Below are 25,401 nucleotides of genomic sequence, written 5' to 3'. Positions count from 1 at the left end.
AATTCATTGGATCAATGAACTTAGAAAATTCCATATCAAAATTCTTACAAAAGTTTATAATTGAGAAAAAGGACCAATTGTGATTGGAGACTGCTTTAATCAAATAAGGTAACATAATAAATAAATATTTAATGATTTTAATTCAGGGGAGCTATTAAAAATAAAGATTATAGGAGTCTAAGGGTTAACATCGAGGCATTTTTGAGCCAAAAGATTGACATTAGGGGTATTTGGGAGGCCGAAAGGTGGATGAATGATAGTTTTGTACTAATTCAAATAGTTGAGGGGCATTTTAGGCCTTTCTACATTCTATTATTTGTAGATTAACTAATTAAAAGAGTCAAACTTATTTAAACTTCAATCAAGTCTATTGCGACCAATATTATATAAAAATAAAAATTAGAAGTATGAGAAAAATTCTATTCTGGCATACCACATATAAACATGTGATTGGAAAATTAAGTCTCCTAGAAAGCGTTGGACCTAAGTAAACGTATAATCAGAATGAATTGTCATCTTAAGTTCTCAAATAACTTTATCGCTTATATAGAATTTTTTTTCTTCCATTATTGTGCCTTACTTTCCACTAGATCTGTAGGTCTCAAGACAACTTCACTGTGATTTTAGGTCTACTTTGTCACCTTGTAACATCTCTATTCACTGTGGTTTCATACAATGTACATTTAAATCATTTATGATTAACCATGATAAATTAGACAATTTGGTGTAAACATCATATGTGAATAAGATTTTACCAAACTCGTTAAGTATCTGGATGTCAATGTATAACATGACCAAACCATCTCATTTGTTTTACCTTTCTAGGTTTATTTATATAATAATAAACTAATACAAACAAATTATTAATTTTGAACAAATTTATCTAATACAAACAAATTATTTATTTCAAATTTGAGTAACTCAACAAGCACTAAATCCATAATAAGCTTCAACCCCTTACTCGTGCCTCTGCATGTGATTGTGTTTTAGGCCCATTCCATACCATAAAATATGTTTGGCATAGTTTTAAAAAATGTTAGATTGGAATGGAATGCATATTAGTTACCTCCATCAATTAGAGCACAAGAGTCACAAAGACTAAATTAAAGCTCCTTTTCAGAGAAGCAAGCTCACGGGGAAACATATCTCGACATAGTATCTTCATAATCATCCAGCAATTTTGTTCCAAATAACGCCTAGTTTCGCGGTGGAGTTGAATACCTGTGAAATCGCTGACGAAGTCAGCTACACTGTTTTTTTCAACTGATTCACTTTGAATATCATCTAAAATGAAGGATTTATTTTTATCTTTTAAATCCCGTCGCATTTCAATATTTCTTGCTTGAGTTATTGACCATCACCTGACCTCTCACAGGGGAGACACATAAAAATTTTATTTCATAAATTTGACTAGACAAATCAATTTAAAGCATTATATAGAACAATTACAATGGCAACATGAGCATATTTGATAATACATTCAATACCTTATTAAAAAAAATCTAATTCTTGTTTATCAACCACACATTATCAAACCAAATACAATTCTCTCTCGATACGTTCCTCGGGAAATACAATATAAGAAATATTCAAAGGCGGATGATTCTAAATAAAACCAAAATGAAAGGCATAGAGGAGGATCCTTTTCTTCTTCATTCTACACGAAACTCAATTCCTTGTACAATGAGGCCGTGTTTCCAATTTTGCCTTATTTGCATCAATCGGGCTTCAACATCTCCATCTTCTCCCGTATCATTGAAAAAGTTACCCATTTTCAATTCCATCCACCCATCACTTCTAATCAAAGGTAGCCTTGCTCCAGAGCCTTGACCAGAAAAATGAACAACTTTAGCTCGTTTCTTTACTTCATGGTCACTCTCTGTATCAGCAAATCTAACAACTGCCTTAACATTTAGAAGGCCATAAAATCCATCTTCCAGTTTGAACACTAGATAAGCGCAGTAGCTGGTTCTTTTTGACAAAATTTGAGTTCCAATTTTTCCTCGGATATCAAGCCAACTGATTCTCTTAAGTTTAGCCATTTCAAAGAATCTACAAAAAAAAATTACATTCCCTTAGTAATAATATTTAATAAAGTAATTTTTTCAAAATTTAGAGTACATGGAAAGGAACAGGAAGAGCATAAAACCTGGCATCCGGGTGAGACAACCATTCCCAATACGCTGGTGTACCACCCCACATAATTCCAAGGTTTCGTGCTGCGACCATAATACATTTACCCCCCCGTCTTCTTATCCAGCGAAAGACTCTATTTCACAGACCAAATCACATATACAAAATATTAGGATTTGAAAAAAAAAAAAGGGTTGTAAAGGGCACTAGACCACTCCTATTGTATCCAATTAGGATCACAACGAGCCAACCATGCTCACTTGACATGACTAGCAACCTCAAAGGTTGCCAGGATTCAGCGCACGTAACAACTAAAATAACACACCCACAACTAAAATAAAAACCTTAGAAAGATCTAACACACATTGGATCCCTCATTCATCACTAAATAAGATCGTGGTCCTTTTCATATCTAGTGGATGAAATTATAATTTTCACTAAGAGTTTGTTTGGAAAGTCATCCAATAATTGAAACTGGTGTAATTACTAAGGTAGTAATTATCAGTCTAGTAATTACATAACATAGGGGTTGTTTGGTTGGGAACAAGTTATCTCAGGATTAATTATCCTGGTAATAGTTATCCTGGGATAACTTATCCCACCGTATATTTGGAATAACTTATATCATCACTATGGTATAAATAGTGGGATAAGTTATCCCAAACATTTTAACCAAACAAGACACCAAAATTTAATCCCAGGACTACTTTTTTTATCCCAGGACTATTTATTTCTATCCCTCACACCAAACGACCCCTTAGTAATTATGTTGACTTGTTTGTTTGACACTGTTTAATTACAAATGTCATGTTTGGTTACACAAGTGTAATCATAAGGATATATTAAATTTTAAAAATAAAATTTAATTATCTAAAAAATCTATATTTAACATAAAGGCCTTTATAAACAATATAAAATTAAATATTTAAGATATATATTGACTTTTAAAAATATATTAATCAACAAACATATGTCTTCACTAATATGATGAAAAAATATAATTTTTTTAAAAAATTAGTACATTTTAATTAATAATAAAAACTAAAAATATAAGATTTGTACATCATAAAATACATGTTTGAAAAAAATAGATTAACATTATAAATATAATGTCATAAACTATGAGAATATTTGACAAAAAAATAATATATCAAGTATAACTAAAAAATAAATGACGTGCAAAGTGAAATATCAAGTCAATACTACTAAAATAAATGAAACTAAAAATGTAACACAAGTCTAAATTCAAAATTAAAAAAAAATTATAATACTTTTATGTCAAATTTTAACATAACGTACATAAATATGATTTGAAGAATAGGAAAACGTAAATCGATAACCTTATTCAAGAATAAATTCTACTTTAATTTAAAAACTAGAATACTAACAAAATTATGCTAATGAAAAAAATAAACATAGAATAAATAAAATAAACAATATGATAAATCACATGAAATACAAGAAGTAAATGTTTAGAATGAGAAGGAAATAAAATATAAATAATATAGAATTAAAAAAAAACTAGAATATAAAAATAAAAAAGAATTTTAAATAATAGAACTAAAAATAAATTAAAAATAAAAATAAAAATAATAAATTTGTAATTACATCATGTAATTATTAGCAATTCACCGCCCCAGCATGAGAATTGGAGGGTATATGTTACACCCACGCTTTAAGTTTAAGACGAGAAACAAGCCAAATAGGCAGCCCCATCGGCTATTTGACTCCCTTAGGGGAAATCTCGTCTTTTCCTTTTATTGTTTAACCCCAAATGATTAAAAAAACACCCTTCCTTTCAATCTGGCCGTATGTAGAACTACTTCTCTTATCTATTTCTTCAAGTTTTACTACCCTCTAATTTGAATTACTCTCAATAGGTCTAGGATTGAAGGAAATTTTCCGCCTTTATCAATTAATAGCATTCTTTTTCACAAGTTGCTAGAAATCTGGAAACGTCTAGTTCATGAATATCTGATAAGTGTTGTGAATTACATAATTCTGTGAATTTCTGCCAGATTGTGACTGCTGTACAACATGAAATTTATGAAATCTAAAGTTTGCAAGTCATCTGTTAAAAACAGTTGGAATTTGATAGCAACTAAATAGAATTTTCATTGATCTGGGAACTAGTTAGAGGTCATATTCTTTTGCTTATGGTCTTTGCGATTAGTTTTCTGCTTTATATCTTGTGAACTATAGTATTTGAATCTAAATTATTTGCCAAGGAATCACGCTGAAAACTCCAACTACTTGATATGAATGGCGAACCTTGCTAAAACCATCTCAATTTGCTTTTTAGTGTCACAAAGTGTTAATGTAGCTGGGACATGAGATGTTGAAGTAGTGTATCAAGATTCTACTATTTTTATTCTGCAAAAATGCTAATTAACTATATTAGATCATAGATTATGAGTGTAGCATGGTTGAATCTTTGATATGAGCCCTAAAGTGGCAAACCTATGACATGAGCCTAATAAGAATAAAGCACGAACATGAACCGATAAGGTTAATTTTTTTAAGGTAAATGATCAGTAAAATAATTATCTTTCAGTATGAGATTAAGGGATTTATGTGGTTGACGGAGAAGGTATAAGTCTAAATGACCAATGCCCTAAACTACGTTTGTCGACATAGGATAGAGATCCTTCCGCAAGACGGATAACTCTTGTTTTTATTTATATGTCCCAAAAAGAGATAATTATGGATCCTTGCTAGCAAATCATGTCATGTCATGTCCTATGCACATCTAGGTATAGGATGGCTTAACTGATCAGGCCGAGATCAGACTACATGCGCTCACATGGTGGTTTATATCGGTTCACCACTTGCTCCCATAAATAACTAAGAAGTTTAACTCACTTACGTTGACAAATACGACTTCAACTTGTGTTATTGTATTTTATTGATTTATTGGTTCCTTTTTCTTTTCTTTTTTGGTTTTGCATACCAATACATTCCATGTATTGATCGTCTTTGGTGCTACATTGTTTTATGAACTAGGTTCAGGCTCTCAGGTTCAAGACCAAACACATCATTAGGATCCCTTTCTTCTGCTATTGGTGAGCCTCCTTCCTACCAGGGGAAAGTTAGACGTATTAGTTTTTTTATGTTTATTCTAGTATTAAGGTTATACCGGGGCCCTGTCCCGTCAGATTTCTATCATTTAGTAGAGGCTTCACAGATTTTGTCAGATGTCAAACAATCGATCTTGTTTTCCAAAATATGGGTTTATAACTTTCAGTTTAATACATTTATGTAGTCTAAATGTATTGTGATGAAGACTTTCCTCTTTTAAGGGGTTGGGTTATCTTCATATTGTCTTCCACTTTGTTCAGTTTTATGCTTATGTGACATGCCAGAACGTTCACTCGTACTAGCAATAGTAACGGGTGCGTGCCACATCCAATGTTTCATCTTGGGGCGTGACAAAATTGGTATCAGAGCACATAGTTCAAGTGTCCAAGGGAGTTTGTGAAGCCGTGTATGGTAGAGTCCTAATTATGGGTGTGAAGCACGCCACACTTAGAATCAGGAGGCTACATTGCATTTAAGAATTGTTTCTTATTCTTTCATACTCTAGTCCGTACGATACATTTTAACTTTATGAAATTATTCTAATCCATGCTTATCACTTGTTTCAGATCATGCCTCCAAAAAGAACGACTAGATAGAGAATTGCTACCAATACTAGGATACCTATTGGGACCAATGTTACAGTAGTGCCTCCAAACCATGTGATGCAGACTAGGAGTGGGGTCCATGCTTCTGGCCAAAATGCTAGTACCGAGGCTTCACATGTACCAACAGTTCCTTTGAGGGGTTTCAGATAATCTATTTAGCCTCTAGGCCCTAATGTTGAGTTCAGATAAGCCATTCAGATGCTCACGCAGATTGTAGCATGTCAGACTAGTCGTTCAGGTCCTACCGGCTCCAATTCTCATGACTTCTCCGACACCTCCAAAATTCGAGAGTTCTTCAGGATTAATCCACCAGTGTTTACAGGTCCACGGTTGATGAGAGTCCTGAAAATTTATTCAGAAGATTCTGAAGGTTATGCCTACTAGTGAAACTGAGATGTTTCTAGTATCTGGTATGAACAGTGGGAGTTGTATCGTGGTGAAGGGGCACCTCATGCAAAATGGGATGACGTCATGGAGGCATTTATTGACCATTTTTTTCCACAGGAGATAAAAGAGGCCAAAGTGGAGAAGTGTGTGAACTTGAAACAAGGAAAGATGACTGTGTGATAATACAACTTCAAATTCACTCAGTTGTCACGATATACTCTAGAGGTGGTGTCAACAATGAGGGCTGGGATGTTAAAATTTGTGTGCAGAGTTGCAAGACATGTAAAGAAGGAGTGCAGGGTGACATTACTGGTAAGTGATATGGATATAGGTTGATTAATGGTGAACAACAAGTCGATGAGGAAAAATATAAGGATAGAGAGGAATTTCAAAAGAGGGGGCAAAGTCCACAGGTAATGAATCTAATCGGCAGCAGTCAGGAAATGGAAACAGGACTTTCTTTCACAAAGGGTCATCTGGACCTGCTCCATCTTTGGCTAGTGCGCCTGCACCTAGGCCTATGGCCGACCATCGAGTTTAGACCAATTAAAATTTTAGAGTTCAAAATTCACAGTGTCAATGAAATGGTATTTCGTGGTTTCCATGATATCATTTGTGTGTCACTTGTGGGAAGAAGCACCTGAGAGAGTGACGTTTTGGCAAGGGTGTGTGTTATGGATGTGGTAAGCCGGACCATATTCAGGCGGAGTGCCCATTAACAAGGAAGGGCAATGGGGGCAATAGAGCCCAATCTTCTGCTTCGGCTGCCCCAACTGGTCGAGGTACTACTTCGGGAACCAGTGGAACTCATAATAGTTTGTATGGTTTGGGCAATCGCCAGGATTTGGAAGCTTATCATGATGTTGTTGCTGGTATGCTACAAGTTTTCTCTCATGATGTTTATGTATTACTTGATCCTGGTGCCACTTTATCCTTTGTAAGCCTTTATATTTCCTTGAATTTTGGTATCAGCCCTGAACAAATTCTCGAGCCTTTCTCTATTTCTAGTCCTATTGGTGAATTTATTGTTGCTAGGAAATATTATAGAAATTGTATAGTAACTATACTCCATAGAGACACCATAGTTGGCTTAGTTGAGTTGGATATGGTGGACTTTGACGTCATTTTGGGTATGGATTGGTTATACTCGTGCTATGCAATGGTTGATTGTAAAACAAGGGTAGTGACATTCAAGTTTCCCGATGATCCAGTTTTGGTGTGGAAGTGTAGCCCAGTTGTGCCTAAACAAAAATTCATATCTTATCTTAAGGCTCACAAAATGATTTCTAAGGGGTATATTTATCACCTAGTCTGGGCCAAGGATCCCAAAATAGAAGTTCCACTACTCCAGTCAGTTTTTGTTGTTAATGAATATCTAGAATTTTTCCCTGAAGATCTCCACGGAATCCCTCCTGATAGAGAAATAGACTTTCGGATTGATGTTCTTCTTCATACTCAGCCTATCTCCATTCCTCCATATAGAATGACTCCTACAGAGTTGAAAGAGTTGAAGGAGCAGTTAAAAGATCTCTTTGATAAGGGGTTCATTAGACCTAGTGTCTCCCCTTGGGGTGCCCCTTTCTTAATCGTGCGTAAAAAGGATGGTTCCATTCGTATGTGCATTGATTATCAGCAGCTGAACAATTTAACCATAAACAATAAGTATCCTCTTCCCAGGATAGATGACTTGTTGGATTAACTATAGGGTACTAAGTGTTTTTTCTAAAATAGATCTCAAGTTTGGCTAACATCAGCTAAAGGTCAGAGAATGTGATATTCCGAAAGTAGTTTTCCGAAATCGGTATTGTCACTTTGAATTTCTAGTCATGTCCTTTGGCTTTACTAACACTCCTGCAACTTTTATGGACCTCATGAATAGGGTGTTTGAGCAGTACCTTGATATGTTTATGATTGTCTTTATTGATGATATTTTGATCTATTCCCGAAGTGAAGGTGAGCACACCACCCACAAGTTGGATGCTAAGTTTTCCAAGTGTTTATTCTCGCTAGACTCAGTGGCTTTCCTTGGTCGCATCATTTCCAGTGAGGAGATCAATGTGGATTCTCAAAAGATTGAGGCTATGAAGAATTGGCCCAGACCCACAACCCCAACTGAGATTAGGAGTTTCTTGGGCTTGGCTGGTTATTACAGAAGATTCATGGAAGGTATTTCATCTATTGCTTCTCCATTGACAAAGCTGACCCAGAAGACAATTAGGTTCCAGTAGTCTGAAGCATGTGAGAAAAGCTTTCCAGAGTTGAAAATTCGGTTGACTTCTGCTTCTATGTTGACCCAACCAGAGGGAGCAAATGGTTTTGTTGTCTATTGTGATGCCTCAAGAGTAGGTATCAGGTGTGTTTTGATGCAAATGGTAAGGTCATAGATTATGCCTCTAGAAAACTTAAGAACCATGAGAGGAACTATCTGACTCATTATCTTGAGTTGGCAGCACTGGTGTTCACCTTGAAGATTTGGTGTCATTATCTCTATGGGGTACATGTTGATATTTTCTCTGACCACAGAGTGCAATAATTTTTTACTCAGAAGAAGCTGAATCTCAGGCACAGGAGGTGGCTTGAGTTTCTTAAGGATTATGATATGAGTTTCCTTTATCATCCTGGTAAAGCAAATATGGTTGCAGATGCACTTAGTAGGTTATCCACGGGGAGTCTTGCTCATATAGAGGAAACAAAGAAAGGGCTAACAAAAGATATCCAACGACTTGCAAATCTAGGAGTCCAACTCATAGATTTTGAAAATGGTGGTGCAGTGGTTAAAAATATGTTTGAATCATCTTTGTTGTTGGAAGTTAAAAGAGAAACAATACAATGACCCCATTTTGTTACAGCTGAAGAAGGAGGCTTGCAACCAGAGAGTTATGGCTTTTGAACAAGGGGGATATGGTATTTTGAGGTATGAAAATATATTATGTGTTATGATGTTGATGGGCTCCGAGAGAGGATTATGTCAGAAGCACACCCCTTCATGTATTTTGTTCATCCGAGCTCCACAAAGATGTACCATGACTTAAGAGAAATTTAGTGGTGGAATAGCATGAAGAAAAATATTTCCGAATTTGTTGCTAAGTGTCCGAATTGCCAGCAGGTTAAAGTTGAACACCAAAGACCTGGTGGTTTGGCCCAAAATATAATCCTTCCAGAGTGGAAGTGGGAGATGATAAATATTGTCTTCATAACAGGTCTACCGCGTACTCGCCGTCGGCATGATTCAATTAGGGTAGTAGTGGACATGATGACTAAGTCAGCCCATTTCTTGCCTATTAAGGTGACAGATTCTGCCGAGGATTATGCTAGGTTGTACATTCAGGAGATTGTCAGGTTAAATGGACCCATGTGTCCTTTATTTCGGACAGAGGCACCCAGTTCACTACTCACTTTTGGAGGTCTATTCAAAAAGGTTTGGGGACGCAAGTGAATCTCAATACCTCTTTCCACCCTCAGACTAATCGCCAAGCAGAGCGAACCGTCCAAACACTAGAGGACATGTTCAAGGCTTGCATTTTAGACTTAAGGAGAAGGTTAAGGTTATTCGGGAAAGGTTGAGGACTGCTCAGAGCCGCCAAAGCATTTGGTTTGTTGTATTCAAAATAATAAATCTTAAGAACAACATATATGTTTACAAAAATACCCTTCATGAATTTGAAAAGTAATGCATTAAAAGTTCTTAAAGGGATATTTTTGTCATTTAGTCATTTTATCCCGGGATTACTATACCACCCAAGGGAAGGGATGAATTATCCTGATACTAATAATGAATCCCGGTATAAATTATCCCGAACTTGCCAACCAAACAACAAATTAAATAACACTATAATTTAATCTCAGTACTATTTGAAGTTATCCTTCACACCAAACGACCCCTAAGGGTATACCGGGGCCTTGTCCTAGCAGATTTCTATCATTTAGTAGAGGCTTCACATATTTTTTCAGATGTCAAACAATCGATCTTGCTTTCCAGAATATGGTTTTATATCTTTCAGTTCAACACATCTCTGTAGTCTAAATGTGTTATGATGAAGACTTTCCTCTTTTAACAGGTTGTGGTTATTTTCATAATGTCTTCCGCTTTGTGTAGTTTTTTTTTCCAGTTTCATGCTCACGTGACATGCCAAAATGTTCACTCATACTAGCAACAGTGTCGGGTGCGTGCCACGTCCAAGGTCTCGGCTTGGGGAGTGACAGTTTGACTACCCCTTCCAATTACACCTAATTACTTGCTGACCAAGTAATTACATGCCAACCAAACATGCCAGACAGTGTAATTACACCAAATTCAATTACCAAGGTGACTTTCTAATCAGGCCCTTAGAGAATTTAAAATATAAAGTGGTAAAATTACGGAAAAAACCCAAGGAAATTCGACACATTGTGTATATGCACATCTTTTACCTATCTACATGGTGTAATTTTCTAACTATAGGGTATAAATTGACAGCCCTCGGATAAAAAAGGCTCTGTCACGGGTTACAGATCTAGTGTTCGAGCTCCTGACCTTGTGGCCTTACCACTAAATTAGATTTAATAAAAGCCAAATTCATGAAAAGCAATTCAAACACAAAAGGGGAGGGGGTGAAAAAATCTTACCAATTTGCCTCCATCAAGAAGAATCGCAGAGTCGCAGAGACTGAAGTAAAGTTGTTTCTTGGAAGGAAAAACCATCAAAGAGCTTGATCCAAATATACCTTGTTGATAATCAGATGGCACAAAAGTCTCCCAAAGGCTGTCAGATTCTGCAGCAGACAGGAATATCTGCGAGACGGCTGAAGACCTAGTTGTATCTTTCGGCGATGTTAGAGAGAGAATTTTTTATATGCAACCTTCAGGCAAACGATCCATCGGAAAAATCTCAATGGATTAAAGTTGCTGAGTTTCTGTACTATTTATAAAGAAATAAAATGAAGTTTACAAGATTTTGACAATACATATTATGTTTAAGTAAAATTGAAGAATAGAAATGAAAACTATTTAACAATTAATATGAGAAAAGGTCCAAAATAGTTCCTCAAGTTTGGCCTTCGATTCAAAATTATCCCTTATACATATACTTTTGTACACTAATGGACCTTCAAGTATGTAAAACTGGTGCACTCTTAGAGTCACGACCCAAATACTGGGTGTGATGACACCTGTTTTATACCACCAAGAAATGTTTGACTAGTCAAACTTCTATAAGGTAAATGCGGAAGTTATAACAAAATAAAGGACTAGACAATACATGCACATGTGTTAAAAACGTAATATAACTCAAATACCCCCAAAACTTGTTGTCCCGTGTACAAGCCTCTAAGTATTGCAATAGATTCAAAAAAAATACAAGTCTGAATGTCTTCGTTTCTAGAATAGAACAAGGAAATAATGAAAGAGTAAGTGATTCTTCCAGGGAGACAAGCAACTACCTCACGAACTCCAAAAGAAAGCCTCAGACGAAGATGAGAAGGGGTAATCGAAAGGATTCAGACTTGTAACCTACACAAGTGTAGAAAGCAAGGGCATGAGTACCAAACAACAATGTTACTTAACAAGTATCCCTAGCTAACCAAAGTAAAGAAATACTGAACACAAGTACTCCAACACACCATCCGAACCTCCTCATACTACAACCTGCATAGAAATCAAACCAGCCACATCCTAACATTTTATTTATAAGAGAACAACACAATAAAAATATCCATCGTAATTCACAGATCAGAATATCTATAGCATCAACATCACACTTCATATTCAAATACCCATGTACATAACAACTCACTCATAAATTCCATGAATGATAATGAAGTGAGAATGTGGTGCATTGCAAATGTTATATAACGTGATGCATGCATGTCCTGTTAATACACACTAGCTGAACAAACATAATGGGACACGTGGAGGGCATATATGCCATGCGTCAAAACATTCACCAGTCGAGACCCATGAGGAACGTATTAGTCCATGCATCCACCGAAACCATTTTCCATCGGCATAAATATCACTCACCAAAACCATTTTCCATCGGTATAAATATCACTCACCGGAATCATTTTTCATTGGCATAAATATCACTTGCCGAAACCATTTTTCATTGACCATTTGGAAACTTCTTCAAAATCGACAAAAATGTCATCCCCGGAGGCTAAGGGTAAATATGATTTTTATAGAAAAACATGATACCCAAAGATTTAGGAACGCACACGTGAAATTTCTTTGAAAAATAAGTTAGAAATCATCATCAAAAGCCCAAAACACAAGATTAAGGTTCATGAGAAAACCCCCTAATAACTGGGGCTAAAACCCCGGCTCAAATCTAATATATTTCTTGAAAAATATATTACCCATGATTAGGGAAGTGCATCTGAAGTTTCATCGAAAGTGGAGTTAAAATCAACCTTCAAATCCTCAATTTATTAAACCTCCACTTTACCAGGGAACCCCTAATTTCTCAAGCTTATACACGGTTAATATGATGAAAATAATTGATGAATCAACAAGTTTATGCCAAAATTAGTTTACTCACAACATAAGGATCCTTAATATATATTTGTCATAAAACAAATTGAGCCCAAATTGATAAAACCCCAATCCCCCCCCCCCCCCCAAGAAATACATGAATAAGGAAAAAAACTAGATGAAGAAATCATGAGAGAATGTCGAAATGAGAATTGGATGCCAACCTCCATATTAAATCGAGAAGAATACAACAAGAATCACTCCATTCCGAGCTATGGAACTCCCAATATGCTCAAAATACCAAATGAACATGGTCTGAACAACAATATTTACCCCAGAAACCAGCAACTTAAATTTTCATTTAAAGAGCCGTAACTTCTTTGTATGATAGAGACATGACACAATTCTTTTACCTAAATGTCTTAAACAATGATACGCACCTACTCGTTCGATCAAAACTCAATTTTGTGTTGGTTTGCCTAGTTAAATATCATTTCTGCTGGGTAAATAATTATTTTATATATCACGATAAAAGTACAATCTTGGCTTAGTGAAAATGCACCAAACTTTGCAGATCAATCCTATAATTCATTCTTAAACTTTTAGAAGTTTCAGAATAATTTTTTGATCTTTAAAAGTAATTACGAACCTTTTGGTTGACATAAATTGCTCAAACACCATCAAAGCACCCATAAAACTTAAAAACTCACACAGAACTCATCGGGAACCTTCCGAACACAAACCAAATATGCTACTAGCTTGGAAATGATATTTCAGACTCAATGAAATCATCAAAACACAAAAACAATGTCACCTTAACCCGATGCTGACCAAAGTCAATTTTAACTTGAGAATCTCCAAATATTCAAATAAGGACATGAAACTCATCCAAAAGCTTCGGGATCGAACCAAACCTTCAACTAGACAACAAAACTGTCAAAATTCTATCCTGAACTTGCTATCACCAAATGTTCACTTTGATCAACTATCTTATTCTTTCAAATTTCAAAACACAAAAAACTCTTCCAAAACTCATTTAAATACCTCCGAACCTGAGCCAATAGTTCTACTAACCAAAAAGTCACGTTCTAGAGCTGATGGTGCTGACGAAAGTTTATTCCAAGACTCAAAACTCCAAATATTGACTAAAATCAACTATTTGACCTTAAGGCTTCAAAAACTCCAAAACTTCAAAAAAAAACTCATTTTTACGATCCGATTTCCAATTAACCTCATAAACTGCTAAAACATAATTCGGGGCAACTATCAAGAGGGAAAAATGGCAATTTTCTTGAAAAATTCAAAAATGACCTTTAGGATTATTACACTTAACTCGAGATCAAACTAATTTGTCTATATTTCCCTTAATCTATCACAAAGTTGTTTATTAAAAATAACCCTGGCAACAGTGAAACATCCAGAGAGTAATATCTGTAATTCAATCATAATTGTATATTAACATGAGGTCATTGTAGGAATCTATACACTTTAAATCTTTGATCTGCCTTACATTCAACACATTATCTAAACTAAATATAATTCTCTCTCGATATATGCCTTGAGAAGGGCCATATAACGAAGTATTTGAATCAATACAAATGAGACCAAATTAACGACATTATATAGTAAGAGGAGGATCTTTCTCTTCTTCATTCAGGACGAAACTAAATTCCTTGAACAATAAGGCCACATTTTCTATCGAATCTCCATCACTTTCACTTTAACGTTTCCTTCTTCTCCTATATCGTTGAAAAAGTTTCCCATTTTTTAGTTCCATCCATCACCTCTTTCCAAGGGTAGCTTCACTCTAGGTCCCCGTCCTGAACACCTAAAAACTTTAGCTCGTTTCTCTATATAATGGTCATTCTTAGAATCATGTAATCTAACAACTCCACTAGCAGTTCTAAGTTGATAAAAGTTATCTTCCAATTTGAACACTAGATGATCAACATATTTGGTTCTTTTCGACAATATTCAAGTTCCCAGTTTGCCTCAAGTATCGAACCAATAGACCATATTTAGTTTAGTTACTTCTGAGAATCTACAAAAAACTGCACCATGCTCAATATCTATATTGAATAAAGTAATATCTTTCAAAAAACTTGAGTATGTTGAATGAGATCACGAAAATATAAAGACTCATGGATGAGATAATGGGGAATAAACTAGTGGTCTCCATATATGGACTTGGAAAATTCTCCCTTCATGAGCTAGCTTTTGGGGTCGAGTTAGGCCCAAGTGTCATATCTGTACATGGTATAAGAGTCAGGTCCATCCCCTTTTTGGCACCCAGTCCAAGCTCCAGTCGGGCTTGGGCGTGAAGGGGTATAAAGTGGGTAAAAGTCCCACATTGGTTGGGGAATGGACTGGTGGTCTCCTTATCTAGACTTGGGGAACCTCCTCTCATAAGCTAGCTTTTGGGATTGAGTTATGCCCAGGTGCCACATATTTACATGGTATTAGAGCCAGGTCCATCCCCGTTTGGACTCTCGGTCCACACTCCAGTTGGGCCTGGGCGTAAAAGGGGGTGTTAGAGAGGCTAAAAGTCCCACATTGGTTAGGGAACGAACTAGTGGTATGGACCTGGAAACCCCCCCCCCCCTTTCATGAGCTAGATTTTGGGGTTGATTTATGCCCATGTGCCATATCTTTACAATAACCATTCCCAATACTCCAAGTTCTCGTGTTGTGACCATAAAACATTTCTTACTCGTCTTCTTATCCAACGAAAAGCTCTGTTTGACAAATCAAATCAAACATAAAACATTAGTATTTAAAACAAACCGAAAAGTCTAAAAAAGGGACCTACCCTATATAATGGATGGGTTAGGCTGGCCTATTCTTACCATGCCTGATTGGGGTCATAACGGACCGATTCCGCTCACTTGACATGCCTAGCTACAATAGGGAACACATTCCACCATACACACTGTGGTAGAGTCAAAAATATTACTAAGCGGTGTCAAAATATAAAGTGGTCAACACACGTAAAGTATAACGGGAGTCAACATATAGTATATACAATTGACACCCCTTAGCATTAAATGGTTTCGCCACTGCGTACACAGTACTCACCCATAGACCATATGTTGATTGATATCCAATACCCAAATTAGTTAGTTTGTCTTTTCAATAATATTGTTTTCCAAAGTTTTAGATATAGAGAACAAAAAAGGCTAATATATAACCATGGAACGAATTTGCCACTGCATTTTAATTCAACATTAACAATTTACTAGCTCTTACACCAAAATACTTGGAATTCACAAAGAATAATAATAACAGAAAGTAGACTTCTTCAAGTACAAATCTATATACAGTAGTTTCAAAATATCTCACGCCTGTACTTGATCTCGAGAAAAATTCCTTATATTGTATGCGTCTGCCCCATTTCACTAGCAGTGGAGACAATTCTTCACGTGTTGCCCCATTTCACTAGCAGTATTTTCCTCATACATCTTTAGCAGGTAGCATCTTTTTGTCTCATTTGGAAGTTGAATGCCTTAATAGCGAAAGCAAATGTGAAGCCAAAAACAACGGTGTACCTAACAATCACAACTGCAACTATTGGAAGAAAATCATGCTTGAAGCTGAAGTAGTGTCTCAAAAATTGTTCCACGTTCATCATCAATAGATTTATTCTGGAGATCTCCAAAATGTGATGCAACCAAACCATACAAGGTCCATGAAATAGGACAACACCAATAGTACCTTCTCCATTATATGGTATAATGTTGTTTTTTTAATAAAAACAAAAAAATACAGTGAATGTGTCATTTCCGAACTCTAAATCAATTTTGATGCAACAAAACATAGAGTGTTTCAAGAACTTACAGGTCGTGGAACGAAGAATCCTGAGAAAATATTCCATACGCCATAGAAGAAGAAGCCGATAATAAGAGAAACACTTACATTTGGGATAACAACAACGGTCATCATACCGTAGAAAGTGAAGTACAAGAGGGTGAAAAACAGGACGGGCAAATACCAAAAGAACGTTGTGACTATCTATTAAAATCTAATAATAGCATATATAATGGCACCACAAAAAATAAATTACATAAAGACATAAGTGATTTCAATGAAAATCTGCAAGATAGAAAAATTTAAGTAAATTTAGACATTTCACCTAATTGTCGAGGTATGAACTTTTCCTACTATATAACGATAAAACCTATCCATCAAGGTGACTTTGCTGTTATAGAAGGGAAGAACTCTATTACTTTAATATGACATAATTAGTTTTATGTCTTCCACTGTTAGAGTGAATTACATTCAGTTACTTAAATATGGTAATTTATAGTGGGAAATCTCAGTGATCAAATGTGAAATTAACTCGAGATTGGCTTATAAGAAATTGAACTCTATGCTCACTTGCCCAAAGAAATAGGGTATGGCAGAATACATTCCAAGTTGTTGGATTGTAGCCATTGTTTATTTTACATACTCTAGGAATAACTGTGCACAACAGAACTCAACTTAGAATTTGGTCGTATGAATTCGGAAAAAGTAAAGCTCGCCTTCACTTAAACAACTTACCTCAAAGTATTTGATCAAATGGCAAGAATGGTGGCCCAATAGACCAAAATATATCCCTTGTCCTCCTCGTTTCATTAGAAAAAGCTGCAAAATGGTGTTTATATTAGTATTTGATGACAAAAGTCTAGGAAAAACATTGAACAACTTGATTGAGTAAAAAAAATAACAGATTCACCTCATCAAATGCTTCAAAAATTGTTGAAAAGTGATTCAAAAGAAACTTGACCAAGTCTTCAGGAGTTTGTTAGTTAGCTTCCTTTATCTTAGCAAGTTAAAGGAAATTAGTAGCTAATTAATAACTAGTGGGTTCGTGGACTTAGATTTTAGTGTTTTCAGTTTTTTGGTAAGCCTATTTATAGGCAGGTATTGTTGCATTTACTAATTAATTAGATTCAAAGAAGTTTGCACTAACTTGCTATCTCTTTTTCTCTCTTTCTGTTCATTTTTCCTTTTGATTATATTTTTCTTTCCAACAAATCTGGTATCAGAGCAAGGTTCCTTTCCAGAAGTCGAGTGAATTGTGAGGAAAAATGGCAGTAAATGGTATTTCATCATCTTTCCAGCAACTCATGCCAATTTTAGTGGTGAAAAGTACGAGTTTTGGAGTATCAAAATGAAAACTCTTTTCAAATGACTAGGAGTTTAAGAGTTGGTTGAAGCAGGCTTCGTAGATCAATAAGACTCTAACAAAGAGACAAAATTAAAGAGATATAAAAGAAGGATGCCAAAGTGTTATTCCTAATTAAACAAGCAGTCCATGACACAATTTTTTCCAAGAGTTGTAGAAGCAACTACATCTTCGCAGGAATGGAAGATTTTGAAGAAGGAATTTCAAGGTTCAACTATGGTGATTACGATAAAATTGCAGACATACCGTCATGACTTTCAAACTCTTTCTATGAAAAGTAATGAATCTATTCAAACTTATTTTTCTATTGTTTCTTCTCTTCTTAATCAAATAAAGTCTTATGGTGAAAATATATCTGAAGAAACCGTTATAGAAAAAGTTTTAATGAGTCTTACTCCAAAATTTAAACATATTTTTTCTACGATTGAGGAATCTCATGGCTTAACTGATTATACTTTGGATTAACTAATGAGTTCTTTGCAAGCTCATGAAGAGAGACTCCTAAGGTCACATGAACAAATGAAGAAAAGGCATTTTAGGTGAAGGGGGAGCCCACTCATTAGATAGATAAGCTAGAAAACTTTGCAAATCGTGGAAGAGGCAGAGGTGGTTTTCGAGGAAGAGGCCAAGGAAGAAACCAATATAGAGGAGGTTCAATGAAGAGAAGCATACTAGGGTGTTCATGTGCAACTACTGCAGAAAATCAAGTCATAAAGAAGCTTATTGTTGGCAAAATCAGAAGGATGACAATAACCAAGCAAGCTTTGTAGAGAAAAATGACAATGATAGTAAGTTGTTCATGGCCTTTTACTATGAAAAAAGAATAAACTCCTAATGATTTCAGGTTTTTGGATAGTGGTTGTTCAAATCATATGTCTGGAACAAGATCATTGTTCAAGGATCTTGATAAGTCCAAAAAATCAGACGTAAGGCTAAGAGACAACAAAAATATTCAGGTTAAATGCAGAGGCACTATTAGCATTATGACCAGCCAAGGTAATGCTAAGATTTTAGAAGATGTGATGTTTGTTCCTAGTCTATCTCATAATTTGGTTAGCATTGGACAACCAATGACTAGCAGATACTCAATTTCTTTTGTCGATGGTGTTTGCACTATTAAAAAAAAACAAATCTGGGAAAACCATTGCTAAAGTTTCAATGGCTAACAATAAAATGTCTCCTTTAGAAGTCTCAATGGTTGAGAGTTGTACTATGGTAGCTAGTGGAGATAATGAAACTAGACTATGGCATTTGCATTATGGGCATTTAAATGTTAATTGATTGAAGTTATTGAGCCAAATGAAAATGGTTTTTGGGTTGCCAAAAGTTGAGAATCTTGATTTTTGTGAAAGTTGTGTTTATGGAAAACAAAGTAAAAAGTGTTTTCCTGTAGGCAAGTCTTGAAGAGCTTCTATTTGTCTTGAGTTAGTACATATTTATTTGTGCGGACCTATGAGTTTGGAGTCCTTATGGGGAAGTTGATACTTTCTACTTTTTACTGATGATAATAGTTGTATGAGTTGAATATATTTCTTGAAATTTAAATCTAAAACTTTTGATAATTTCAAGAAATTTAAATCTTTTGTTGAGAGGCAAAATGGATGTAGACTCAAAACTCTTTGAACATATAGTTATGGTGAGTTTTTATCAAAAGAATTCAGTTCCTTTTGTGAGGAAAATGGAATACACAGAGAACTCACATCACCTTATACACTAGAGAAAAATGGTGTAGGAGAATGAAAGAACGACATAATTGTCGAAATGGGCAAAAGCGTGATGGAAGGTAGAGGTGTACTGAAGTGTTTTTGGGTTGAAACTGTTGCCACTACTGTCTATTTGCTAAATATTTCTCACACTAAGACAGTGTTTAATCAAACACCATATAAAGCTTGGAGAGGTAACAAGTCCAAGGTAAGCCACTTACGCGTCTTTGGTTGTATAGCTTATGCCTTGATAAATTCACAAGCTCGACGTAAGCCTGATGAAGAATGTGAAAATGTATTTTTGTAGGATATAGCACACAAGCCAAGGCTTAAGTTATATAATCCAGTGCACGGGAAAATTACGGTCAATAGAAATGTTGTGTTTAATAAATATGTAAGTTGGAACTTTAATTCAACAAATGAAAGTTCAAACATTCAATTGTTGCCTTCTGACAATATTGTTGATCAAGAGTATGTAGCAGATCCTTTTTTGGTTGTTCCATCAACTACCTCATCGATTGCACCAACAACTTCTCCATTATTGGAAAAACCTTACGCTGAGCCAACTCCATTGAGAAGATCAACAAGAGATAGGAAACAAAAACCTAGATATGCTAACAGTACATCTTGTACTTTTGCTTTACTTGTTTCAGATCCTACTTTCTTTGAAGATGCTGAAAAAGAGGATAAATGGTGCAAGGGTATAGAAGAGGAGTTGATGGCTATTCAAAAGAATCAAACATGGGACTCGGTAAATTTTCCACAAGGAAAGAAAGTCAATGGGCTAAAATGGGTGTTTAGAACCAAGTATCATGCAAATGGCAACATTCAAAAACACAAGTCAAGGCTCATCATGAAGGGTTATTCCCAACAACAAGGTATTAACTTCGACGAAACTTTTTCTCCTATTGCTCGATTTGAAACAGTGAGAACTCTCTTAGCCTTGGCTGCTAAATTAAATTTGCCAGTGTACCAATTTGATGTTAATCGCCTTTAATAATGGTGGAAGTTTATGTCTCACAACCTGAAGGTTTTGTAGTTAGAAGATAAGGTTTACAAGTTAAAAAGGCACTTTATGGCTTAAAACAAGCGTCGCAGGCGTGGTACTTCAAAATTGATTCTTATTTCCAGGAGAGCAGCTTCCAAAGGAGCAACAATGATCCTACTCTTTATAAAAAAAAAGAGGAGGCAAAAATGTTTTTCTAGTTGTATGTCTTTATGTTGGCGATATGATATATATAGGTTCGAGTGAGTCTATCGTCACTGAATTTAAAGACTGCATGATGAAGAATTTTGAGATGTATGATTTGGGTCTACGGCATTATTTTCTTGGTCTTGAGGTGAAACAGGGAGTTGATGGCATATTTGTGAAAAGTTCAATATGGTAAATTGCAATGGCGTTGCTATGCCGATGAATATTAATCAAAAGTTGTGTCGTGATGATGGTTCTGAAATGACAAATGCGACTTATTTTAGAATTTTGGTTGGTGGTTTGAACTACTTGTCTCATACAAGGACAAACATTTCTTTCTTTGTTGGCGTCATATCGATATTTATGCACAATCCAAGTAAACTTCACCCTAGAGCTGCAAAGAGAGTATTGCGATATATCGCAGGGACAACAAATCTTGGAATTTGGTATTCTAAGGTAACAAATTTGAGATTAATTGGCTTTAATTATAGTGACTACGCAGGCAACATTGATGATAGAAAGAGCACATATGGTTTCTTGTTTAATCTTGGATCTGGAACAGTTTCATGGAGTTCAAAGAAACAAGAATTAGTGGCCTTATCAACTTCAAAGGCTGAATATATTGCAGCAACTTCTGCAGCTTGTCAAGAAGTTTGGTTAAGGAGAATTGTTGCTGATTTTAATCAGAAACCAACTGGTGCAACTGAGATTTTTTGTGACAATAGATCTGCTATTGCAATGTCGAAGAAGCCAGCATTCCACACTGGAACAAAGCACATATATATTCGCTATTACATTTTTCGAAGTCTTGTTTCTACTGGAGAAATTACTTTGAAGTCTTGTGATACAAATGAGCAAGCAACATACATCTTCACGAAGTCACTTCCCCAAGTAAATCACGAGTTCTTCAGAGATCAAATTGGAGTTTGTAGTTTTGAATCTGGGGGGGTTGAAAAGTGATTCAAAAGAAACTTGACCAAGTCTTCAGGAGTTTGTTAGTTAGTTTCCTTTATCTTAGCAAGTTTAAATATTGTGGCAGATTAGTAACTAATTAGTAATTAGTGGGTTAGTGGACCTAGATTTTAGTATTTTTCAGTTTTTTGGTAAGCCTATTTATAGGCAGGTTTTTTTTCTTACATTAATTTATCAAATTCAAAAAAGTTTCCAGTAACTTTTTGTATCTTTTGCTCTCTTTTTGTTCACTTTTCCTTTTGATTATTTTTTTCTTTCCAACAAAACTGTTGACGGACGGTACAAACAGTGGTTCTTGCATCTAGCCCTGAGGTTGGTTCATTAATGAAAATGATAGAGGGGTTAGCTCCACTGCAATGGTCAACCTTTTGAGTTGCTCAGTTAAGAGGCCGTTGACCCCTGGAAAACTAAGGCTAATCTTAATGGTCCAAGCTCCTCAAGATGCATGACTTCCAGCCAATACATCCATCAATGTTTTTTTTCTAGTACCACTTACTCCCAACAAATCTGCCTAAACACCAGGCCTGAAAGCTCCACTTATGCCCTTAAGAAGTACCAATTTATCTTCAGTAGCACTCTGAGCTTTCATATCTTGCAAGTATCGTGAAAGTAACATATCTTTTGAAAATGAAGGATTAGCATTGCTAGTTGATCAATAACATTTCCTGGATAGTTAGTTACCTGAGGTGATGGAATATGGTTTGCTATTGGAGTCTTCTTTATTAGTGCTAGTCGTTTGGGCATCTTCAGTGTCTTCTGATATCATAGCTCGCGGCTTACCAAATGCTGTAGATATTCATAATGAACTTTTAACATTTTTTTACCCGTAGGGAAATATAAATGGAGAAATCTGAGAGATACTCACGTTTTAGGTAAGAGAATGCAACACTGTAGCAGACCCCATGCCGAGTGATTCTACCACAAGAAAAACCTCCAGATATGATGTTCCGAAAGGATTTATTTTGGCAAAGTTATTAACGAGATATTGCAAGCTAATTGGTCACAAATACCCTGACCACATATGTTCGAAATGCAACGGAGAAGATAATATAATCCCGTAATGGTTTTAAATTCTCTACTAATTTTGGTATGTATTATCTTACTAGATTTACTAGTCCTAAGAATGATTGTAATTTCTTTTTTGTGTCTAGTTGTTCATTTGAGTTAATTATTTTTTGTACTATATGTGTTTGCATTTTTATTCCCTTTTTATCAATTTGTATTCCTAAGAATTCTATTTGATTTTTCATTATATCAGCTTTCTTTTTACTTAGACTTATACCTGAATATTCTATGATGTGTATAAATTTTTCTAATAATCTTATATGTTCATCTTGTGTTTTGGAATATAATAATATATCATCAATGTACACTACACAATTTTCTATTTGTTTAAAGTAATTGTCCATAAAGTGTTGATATCTACCTGGTGCGTTTTTATATCCAAATGGTAATACATTCCATTCATAAAATCCTTGTGGTACAGTGAATGTTGTTAGTTTTTTAGATTCTTCTTCTAGTTTTAAGTGATAAAATCTTGATTTACAATCAAATTTGCTAAAATAATTATATCCTTGTATTTGTCTTATCTTTAGTATTTTATTTGGTATCGGATAATTATATGTTTTAGTTTCAGAACAATTACAATGGCAGTAGGAGCTGGCACAAATATGGTTGTTCATCTAACAAATCCTTGGAATATTTGATAATACATTAAATACCTTGCTAAAAAAACTGATTCTTGTTTATCAACTACGCATTATCAAACCAAATACAATTCTCTCTCCATAGGCTCTTCGGGAAGGACAATATAGATAAGAAGTATTCGAGTCAATCCAAATGTGGCCAAAACAATAGGCCAAGTAAGAGGAGGATCCTTCTCTTCTTTATTTTAGACGAAACTCAAATCCTTGAACAATGAGACCGTGTTTTCAACTGCAATTCCTAATCTCCATCAATCGCGCTTCAAAATGTTTGTCTTCTCCTATATCATTAAAAAAGTTTCCCATTTTTTTATTTCATCTATCGATCCCCTCTTTTCAAGGGTAGCCTCGCTTTAGGTCCTCATCCTAAAAATGGACAACTTTAGCTCGTGTCTCTACTTCATGGTCGCTCTCAGAATCAACAAATCTAAAAACTTCCTTAACATTTCTAAAGACATAAAATCCATCTTCTAAGTAGTGCATTTGTACTTTAGTTTTCAATTCACACTTTACAGTAACTTTAAGTTCAAAACTTCAAATTATACAAAATGCCAAAACCTAAAGTAAGAACCTACTCCTCTTAATTTCTCTTTGTGTTACACTTTTATAGTTCTTTACATAATAATTATTATTGTTTCTATTTTATGAGAATTTGTAAAGTTACATTATTGTCTTGTCGTGTCAAATTGTTAGAAATGTCATATATTTATTTTATAAGCATTTTTCTTATTGGTTAAACCGAAAATAGAACCATAATGGACCAAATCCAATAAACCAAATATCGATAAAAAATATCTTATTGGTTTGGTTATTGGTTTAGTGTACTCAAAGATCGAAAACTGATAAACTGAATCAATAATACATTAAACCAAGCCGACTAGACCGATGCACACCCCTAATTGTTCAAAACAAATACATCGTAAAATAATCAAATTAATAGACTTTACCAGTTTACGTCCATCAAGTAGAATGAGAGAATGACATAGACTAAAAAGAGTTCCTTTTTGGTGTTGCAAACATGAGGAATCTTATCTGATCTATCATTTAGATAATCAGAGGGCAAAAATCTTCCCCAAATTTTATCTGATCCTACAACAAATTTGAATTCTTTGTTAAATTTTTTGATCTTAGTGCGTTTGATGAAGTTGTTTTTCAAATTATTTCAAAAATACACCCTTCTGGCAGCCTTTCAAAATAATTCATTGGATCAATGGACTTAGAAAAATTCATATCAAAATTCTTACAAAAGTTTATAATTGAGAAAAAAGACCAATTGTGATTGGAGACTGGTTTGATTAGATAAGGTAACATAATAAATAAATACTTAATGATTTTAATTTAGGGGAGCTATTAAAAAATAAAGAATAATATGAGTCTAAGGGTTAACATCGAGGCATTTTTGAACCAAAAGATTGACGTCAGGGGTATTTGGGGGCCGAAAGGTGGATGAATGATAGTTTTGTACTAATTCAAATAGTTGAGGGGCGTTTTAGGCCCTTCTACGTTCTTTTATTTGTAGATTAACTAATTAAAAGAGTCGAACTTATTTAAACTTCAGTTAAGTCTATTGAGATCAATATTATATAAAAATAAAAATAACAAGTATGAGAAAAATTCTATTCTGGCATACACATATAAACATGTGATTGGAAAATTAAGTCTCCTAGAAAGCGTTGGACCTAAGTAAACGTATAATCAGAATGAATTGTGATCTTAAGTTCTCAAATAACTTTATCGCTTATATATAAAAAAATTTCTTCCATTATTGTGCCTTACTTTCCGCTAGATCTGTAGGTCTCAAGACAACTTCATTGTGATTTTAGGTCTACCTTGTCCCTTATAACATATCTATTCACAATGGTTTCATAAAATGTACATTTAAATAATTTATGATTTAACCATGGTAAACTAGACAATCTGGTGTAAACATCATATGTGAATAAGATTTTACCGAACTCATTAAGCATCTGGATGTCAATGTAGAACATGACCAAACCATCTCATATGTTTTACC

The 25,401-nt window shown here is 34.9% G+C and overlaps 1 protein-coding gene and 2 pseudogenes across 3 annotated transcripts in view; all 3 read right to left on the bottom strand.

The window, feature by feature from the left end:
• LOC125831646 (uncharacterized) overlaps positions 1–25,401 on the bottom strand; it is an 831,707-nt gene that overhangs the window by 107,126 nt on the left and 699,180 nt on the right. The window lies entirely within an intron of this gene.
• Positions 1,653–11,060, bottom strand: LOC125831631 (F-box protein PP2-B11-like; annotated as a pseudogene).
• LOC125831019 (pleiotropic drug resistance protein 1-like) lies at positions 16,111–17,081 on the bottom strand (annotated as a pseudogene).

This window comes from Solanum verrucosum, unplaced genomic scaffold, assembly GCF_900185275.1.
Source record: "Solanum verrucosum unplaced genomic scaffold, falcon-dt-bn FXZP01000049.1, whole genome shotgun sequence".
NCBI lineage: Eukaryota > Viridiplantae > Streptophyta > Magnoliopsida > Solanales > Solanaceae > Solanum > Solanum verrucosum.
The sequence above is the reverse complement of the archived record's forward strand: the minus strand, read 5'-3'. Positions and strand labels throughout refer to the sequence as shown.